This window comes from Pteronotus mesoamericanus, unplaced genomic scaffold (genome assembly GCF_021234165.1).
Source record: "Pteronotus mesoamericanus isolate MK-2021 breed Mesoamerican mustached bat unplaced genomic scaffold, CSHL_Meso_final contig_317, whole genome shotgun sequence".
In the NCBI taxonomy this organism is placed as follows: Eukaryota; Metazoa; Chordata; class Mammalia; order Chiroptera; family Mormoopidae; genus Pteronotus; species Pteronotus mesoamericanus.
This window is the reverse complement of record NW_026555133.1, coordinates 4,802,071-4,810,173: the sequence shown is the minus strand read 5'-3', so window position 1 is coordinate 4,810,173 and position 8,103 is coordinate 4,802,071. Positions and strand designations below refer to the sequence as shown.

General features: G+C 40.4%; 1 pseudogene; it reads right to left on the bottom strand.

Moving 5' to 3' along the window:
* Positions 1-6,665: 6,665 nt before the first annotated feature.
* LOC129072268 (mitotic spindle assembly checkpoint protein MAD2A-like) lies at positions 6,666-7,270 on the bottom strand (annotated as a pseudogene).
* Between the last annotated feature and the right edge of the window lie 833 nt (positions 7,271-8,103).

The following is an 8,103-nucleotide window of genomic DNA, read 5'->3' as shown; positions in this document are numbered from 1 at the left end:
TCATCATGCTTTACCACTGTGAACTATATTTGGCCCATGCATTGCAATTTTTTTATCTGTGTTAAAGATCAGTACAGTCTAATAGAGCTTTCTGCGATGAATGTAATGTTCTATTCTGCACTGTCCATTCTTCCTTTCTTTAAGAGTAATGTAAATAAATGTCCACTACCAGGTATACGTATGTTTACCTACAATAACAAACGCATTTATTAGCCTTCTTGCAACTAGATGCAGTCATGTGGCTAAATTCTGGTATGTAAGCAAAAATGGCATGTACAACTTCCAGAAAATGTCTTTAAAGGGAGGAGGCTTGCCCTTTTCTCCTCCTCCTTCTTCTTGCTTATGGGGATGTGGACCTAATGGCTGGAGCTCCAGCTGCTGTCTTGATCGTGAGGCAACTTTGGGAATGAAAGCCATCTGTAGTACAACAAAATGATAGAAGAAATCCTAGTTCCAGGCACCATGGAGTAGCTCAGGACTTCTGAATGTGAAAGAGAAATGAGCATTAGTTTTTTTTTTAAACTCCTGTTATTTGGAGTTTTTCTGTGATTTTCATTTACAATGGGAAGATGTGTGGTTTTATCAGCATATATAACATAGAATCTGACCCATGGTGGGGGCTTCTCTGAGGAAGTGATTCTTGGATTGAGTTAGCCAAGAATAGAGTGGGGTGTCAAAGATTTTAAAGCAGAGGGAAAAAGTCCCTTTGCAGTAGCCCTATTGTGGAAAGGAGCTTTGAGTGTTGGAAGGAAGAAAAGAAAGGCCAGGGTGGCTGGGACAGGAAAAGCAAGGAGAGAAGTGGCACAAAATGAGATCAGAAAGATGACCACATAGGGCCTCATAAGCTGTTAAGACTTTTGGTCTTTATCCCAAGAGTAATGGGGAGCCATTGAAGGGATTTCAGCGGGAGGTTACAGAATTGGATTTGCTCTCCCCTTAGTTAATAGTTCCATCAATCTGAAGCACTACTCCTCAATCCCAGAATATTCTTGAGGCCCAGACCGAATATTGTTTGTGGATAAACTTTTTTTTTACAATTTCATTGCTGTGGTAAAATATGTTACATAAAATTTGCCACTTTAAATGTTTTTAAGTGTGTATTTCGGTGGCTTTAATTATGTTCACAATGGTGTGCAACAATTACCATTACATATCCCCCCCCCCTTTTTTTTTTGTGGATGAACTTTTACACTTACTAAACATTCTACAGCTGTGTTGGATTGAATTGTATCATGGCAGCAGCCACTGTGTGTGAATTCCTCGAAAGTGAGCTGTGAACTGTAAGGAACAGTTGACCAAGTCAGAGTCAGCTGGGCCAGCCTGAGGAATGTCATACCCTGGCCAGCAAGTCTGCCAATCTGTCAGCTGTCACCAGACAGATCATTTGGAGTCCTTTACTTAATAGGAAGAATATATCCTCTGAACTGGAACTGGAGTAGAGACAGAGTTAACTCTCTTTCAGGATCTTAAGAAAACATTCTGGCCTCGATGATCTACCAGAAAATGCCAGAAGCAACACAGAACTGATTTTGTCTGTGTTTCTCAGCCTGGGGCAAACAGTTCTCTAGATATACACAATGGCCTGTCCAGGACACATGAAACCCTGGAATGGGGCATCTTCCTGGAGAGTTCATCTGACTAGATGGCAAATAACTTGCATGCTTTTATTTTCAAACAAATGTACTTGTGTCATGAGACAGAAAGTAACTTAGAATGAAGTTTAAAGGTAAAACAGGAGTTTTAAAGAAATTCCACTTGCTGCTTTAGACCTTACTCTCAGGTTTCCAGGAATATTTGTCCCTTCCTCCAGCTGGTAGCAGTGTTTTTGTATAGTGCAGTGATTATGAATAGACCCTCAAGCCAAACAACCCAGAGTTAAACTCTTGCTCTGACATTTCTTGGCTGTGTTGCTGTGGACAAATTATGCAACCTAGCTGAGTTTTGGTTTCCTAATCTGTAAAACAAGAAAGATGATTATACCTAACAGAGTTAGTGATGTGTTAAATACTTAATAAAATGCTTAGCACATACCAACTAAACACTAAGACTTATTTTTATTGGTAGTAGTAGCAGACCTTTGGCTCTCTTTTCAAAGTCTTCAAACTTACAATACCAACAGTAGTATCTGCTGACTGTTAAATATTCAAGTGATATAGAAGTAAATATAAAAAATTATGAAAGTTCCCACTTCTTGTAAATTCCAATGACCAGACCAGAGGTAAATACAAACAACTGTTGGCTGTGCATCCTTCCTTCCAAACATTTGTTTAAATCAACATTTATTGAGCACCATGTGCTTTGTACCACTGTTACATTTTCCTCCTCATTCTTCTGCTTTGCTTTAGGGCACTTGGCTCTGATGCTTCCAGTGACCTATGCTGGATGGCATCACTGAGAATAAATGGAAAAGACTGTGCTCCAGACCCAAAGCTGTAAGCAGTAGCCATTCTGTCCACAACATTTCTCTAGGAAAATCACTTTGACAAAGGGTCTTTTAAGGAAAATCTGATGAGACTGAGACACTGACGAGCTTCAGGAAAAATGGTCTTGACATTTTTTTGTAGTCGTTCTGCTTAACTCCAGGCTTCCATTTTAATTTTGTGATTTCACACTTACTGTGTGAGAGGAGGATAGTTGAAGGTTGAAGGCTGATAGCAGCGCTAGTTCTTTCACTTCATTTCTCAATGTTTCCCTCTTCCTTCCCCTCCCTGTCTACCCTCTAAGAGGGCAAATTAAGAGGGTCTCAAGACTCTTCTCTGTAGTCACTTCCTCCAGGCAGCCTTCCTATGTTCCACACCCAGTGTGAATTATGTGCCCTCCCACCTACCAGCACAGTATCCTCTAAATTTCTTGTAGCTCCAATTGTGCTGTGTTGGGATGTTAGCTTAGTTTTCTGTGTTCTTTACTAAATCAGATTTTCTTGAGCATAGATGATGTGCCTTTTTTCTCTTTAGACCTAGAATCTAACATGTGACGCATAACATTTACTAAACAAATATATATTAAATAGATGGTAGGAGTAGTCATTAGTTTACAAACATAGCTGCAATGATTTCCCCCACATTTATGTGCAAGTTCCTTTGCATCTCCCATTGGGAGATTTTTCCTTTACTCCTTGAGCCTGGGCTTAGCCAATGGGACATTAGCAAATGTGATGCAAATAGAGGTTTAAAATGTGCTTGCACAAAAGGACTGACCCACTTTTGTCTGTTGCTGTAAACCTGAGACTGAGATGTGAACAAGCCTGAAATAGCCCAATACAAAGACCAAAAGATAACAAAGTATGCTCAGTAAGCAGCCTGCCTATGTCCAACTGGCCAAAGGCCAGACAAGTGAGTGAGGCCATCTTAGACCATTCAGCCCCAGTCAAGACCCTAGATCACTAAAGACAGATGAATGACTCCAGGTAAGACCTGCAGAGGAAACACCCAGGTTACATCAACCCAAATTGCTGACCCACAGAATCATGAACAAGGCAGTAATTTTAGGGGTAGTTTATAGTGCAGCAATATATAACTGATATGGAAGATACTTTATACGTGATAGTTTCTTCATGCAGTTTCTCTTCCTATCTTACCGTTAGCATCTATCTTTTGTTTTTGCCTGTCTAGAATTTATTCACTTTTTTCTTGTAGCAGCAAATAGATATTTTCAGTAGGAAAAATTCTGAATGAAAGAATTGTAGAGATTGGCCCTGGCCAGATAACTCAGTTGGTTAGAGCATCACCCAATACACCAATGTTGTGGATTCGATACATACAAGAATCAACCAATGAATGCATAAATAAGTAGAAAAACAAACTGATGTTTCCCTCTATTTCTATTTCTCTCTGTTTCTCAGATCAATAAAAAACAATAATAGACATTATAGTTTTCTTTCCAGCTTAAAATTTTGATATGTTTGATAATAGTGGTAATATTTTCACAGATGTATATATGTCAAATCATAAAATTTTATTTAAAAAATTTAAAACACATACATTGTCATTTAAAGATTGAGTTTATAACACAAAAAAATTTAATTATATTTTATTAATTATGCTATTACAGTTGTTCCAATTTCCCCCCTTTGCCCCACTACACCCAGCATCATCACACCCTCAGGACATCCCCACACCATTGTTCATGTCCATGGGTCATGTGTATAAGTTCTTTGGCTACTACATTTCCTATACCATACTTTACATCCCCATGGCTATTCTGTGAATACCTATTTGTACTTCTTAATGCCCTCACTTCTTCACACATTCCCCCACAATCCCCTCCCACCTGGCAACCATGATTCTGCCTCTGTTCTTGTTTACTTAGTTTGTTTTTTAGATTCAGTTGTTGATAGATATGTATTTATTGCATGTTATTGTTCATAGTTTTGATCTTCTTTTCCTTAAATAAGTACCTTTAACATCTCATATAATAATGGTTTAGTGATGGTGCACTCCTTTAGCTTTTTCTTGTCTGGGAAGCTCTTTATCTGCCATTTGATTGTAAGTGATAGCTTTGCTGGATAGAGCAATCTTGGTTGTAGGTCTTTGCCTTTCCTGACTTTGAATATTTCTTGCCAATCCCTTTTAGCCTGCTAAGTGTCTTCTGAGAAATCAGCTGACAGTCTTGACAGGAACTACCCTATAGGTAACTAAGTGCTTTTTTCTTGCTGCTTTGAAGACTCTCTTTATCTTTAACCTTTGGTATTTTAATTATGATATGCCTTGGAGTGGGCCTCTTTGCATTCATCTAGTTTGGGACCCTCTGTGCTTCCTGGACTTGCATGTCTATTTCCTTCACCAAATCAGGGAAGTTTTCTTTCATTTTTTTTTTTAAATAGAGTTCCAATTTCTTGCTCTTTCTCTTCTCCTCTGGCATCCCTATGATGCAAATGTTGGACTTCTTTAAATTGGTCCAGAGGCTGCCTATACTATCTTCATTTTTTTTGGATACTTTCTCTTCTTATTGTTCTGATTGGTTATTTTTTTTCTTCCTTATGTTCCAAAACATTGATTTGATTCTTGACTTTATCCATGCTAATGTTAATTGTTCTTTATTTCAGTTAGTGTATCCTTCATTTCTGACTGGATCTTTTTTATGCTGTTGAGGTCCTCACTAAGTTCCTTGAGCATCCTTATAACCAGTGTTTTGAACTCTGCACCTGATGGATTATTTATCCCCCTTTTGTTTATTTCTTTTTCTGGAGTTTTGATCTGTTCTTTCATTTGGGTTATGTTTCTTTGTCTTCTCACTTGGCAGCCTCCCTGTGTTTGTTTCTGTGTATTAGGTAGAGCTTCTTTGACTCCTTGTCATGATAGTGTGGCTTAATATAGTAGGTAGGTGTCCTGTAGGGTCCAGTGGCACAACCTCCTCTTTCACCCAAATTCAAGGTGCGCCATTCATATGGGCTGAAAATTTTATTTTTTAAATATTTTTAAAAAGCATACATGGACACTTAAAGCTTGATTTCATAACATACAAGAAATATTTTTATTATATTTTATTGATTATGCTATTACAGTTGTCCCAATTTTCTTGTAGGTGAGACTCGATTACTGTTTCCAGGTCAATGGGAGGGATTTACCCTGGCCAGTCAGCTACAAGGACTGTCTGTGACCACTGACCACCACCCTCTGCCCTCTGTGGAGGATCAGTTGTGCAGAGAAAGGGTGGTGGTGCTCTGATGTGGTCTGTAGCTGTCCAGTGGATGCACTAGCCCTGTGGTTTCCCTGGTGGTGCAGGCCAAGGTCAGCCCCAACCTGTGGTCATCCTGGAGCTACCCTGCCGGAGCTATAAAGCAATCTGAGATGGCTGCTACTTGTGTTGGGTTTGGAGAATCCCAGGCAAAGCCAAACTGTGAATCCAGCCTGACCGCCGCTAGTGCCAGGCCTAGGGCTCACTATGCCAGCTGTTGCTTGTTTGATAGGATTTAGAAAGTTGTGAAGCATGAGCCAAGACCAGCCATTCATATGGAAAAGCAGCTTGGGTGGGCCTGTAAGTTGGATGGGGCAGAGTCTCAGGGCATCTCTAGGGCAAGTCAAACAGTGTTAGCCAAGTTGATGGAGTCTCAGAGTCTCAGATACGGCAAGAGCTTGCAGGCTCTGTCAAGGGAGGGTTCAGAAAAGAGACAATGGCCTCTGGGCGCCTTAATGCCAGGCACTTTGGTTTCTCCCTGAGTACCACTGGTGCCTTTCAAGCTGCTACCCCAGTGTTGGAGCTCAGAGGGAGTGAGTCTGAGTAGGTGAGTCCGTGTGTGGGTTCTTTAAGAGGAACTGCTTGGGGCCCAAGCAGTTTCACCGACTCAATCCCTGCTGGTTTTGCAACCAGATGTTGTGGGAACTCATCTTCCTGGTTGGAACCCTGGGCTGTGGGGCCTGGTGTGGGGCTGGGACTCCTTGCTCCTGAGATATCCCTCCCGAATTTTTATTCACCACACGTGAATGTGTGACCAGCCTGCTCTGCACCTGCACCCCTCCTACCAGTCTGGATGGATGTGGTTTCTTTAATTCCATAGTTGTCATACTTCCATTCAACTTGATTTCTGATGGTTCTGAGTGATGGATGGTTGTTCTATATTTTAGTTGTAATTTTGATGTGGTTGTGGGAGGAGGTGAGCCATGTGTGCTTACACTGCCATCTTGACCAGAAGTCCCAATAATTACATTATTGTTCTCAGCTCATCTTCAGTTATAGATAGGGGTTTTGTAGGCTACCATGCGGTTTACTTTGTGGATTGTAGTAGTGAAGGAACCCAACAGACTTGCTCAGAATTGGTAAGAAACTCTGGTCCTGACTCTTCTCACTTTTCAGGTACAATCAAATCTTTGTCTGTATAAATTAGAAGATCAAATGAACAAGAAATTTCCAACAGTGGCAGAAATTACCTATTGCTGTGATCTCTCTGATCACTGAACAGATTTCACCTTGTATTCTGAGACTTTCTACTTTGTGTATTGTCATCTTTGGCAGTCTTGTCACACTCAATAGCAAATTGCCGTTTTTCAAGGACCTCACGACTTTCAATATTGGAGATGACTACCACCAGTTTTAGAACTGAATATTTGTACAGACAATCTTTTAGTTGTTCCACCACATTATTTAGATATTTCATAAGCTCAGGATCAGTAGTTACTAGAAAGGTGAATCCATATTTCTGCACTCCAGTAAAGGTTCCCAATGGATATATGCCACACTATTTAAATAAAATGCTGTTGATGCCAAATGAGAAGAATTTAGCCATGATTTCAGCTCCCCCAGGAGTGCTACCCTTCCATGGCCCGGCACCCATCGCAGATGGTGACCACAGGGCTCCTCAGCAGCTCCCTGCAACTGGTTTCAAAAGTCTAAACATAAAATTGAATACCTTTAGCCCTGGCAGGTGTGGCTCAGTGGATTGAGTGTTGGCCTGTGAACCTAAGGGTCATCGGTTCAATTCCCAGTCTGGGCACATGCCTGGGTTGTGGGCTGGGTCCCCAGTTGGGGGCATGTGAGAGGCAACCGATCCATGTATCTCTCACACATTGATGTTTTTCTCCTTCTTTTTCTCCCTCCCTTTCCCCTCTCTCTAAAAATAAATACAATCTTTAAAAAAAGTTAATACTTTTGCCCTGCCTGGCGTGGCTTATTTGATTGGAGTGTCACCCCATAACCAAGGGTTGCGGTTCAATTCCTAGTCAGGGCACATACCTAAGTTGTGGGTTCAGGGCCAAGTCCCTGCATGCCTAGGGAAGGCTACCAATAGATGCTTCTCTCTTTCATCAATGTTTCTCTCTCTCCCTTCCTCTCTCTCTCTCTCTCTCTAAAAGCAATGAAGGAATGTCCTTGGGTGACGATAAAAAGATAAAATAAAATAAAACAATACTTTAGTATGCTCGTCTTACCATGTGTCAACTATACTTCAATAAAATAGTCAAAAATTGGATAGTAAAAATAAATATAAGCTTGGATTTTAGTAATACAGGGCAGTGGTGTACTGGAACTGGCTTGTCCAGCTTGTGAGAGTTGGTAGTTAAATTTGAGCAAACCAGTTGTTAACTGTAGCCATCACTAAAACATAATTTATACACACTTACAATTAAACTAATTATATATATATATATTAAGATTTTATGTATTTATTTT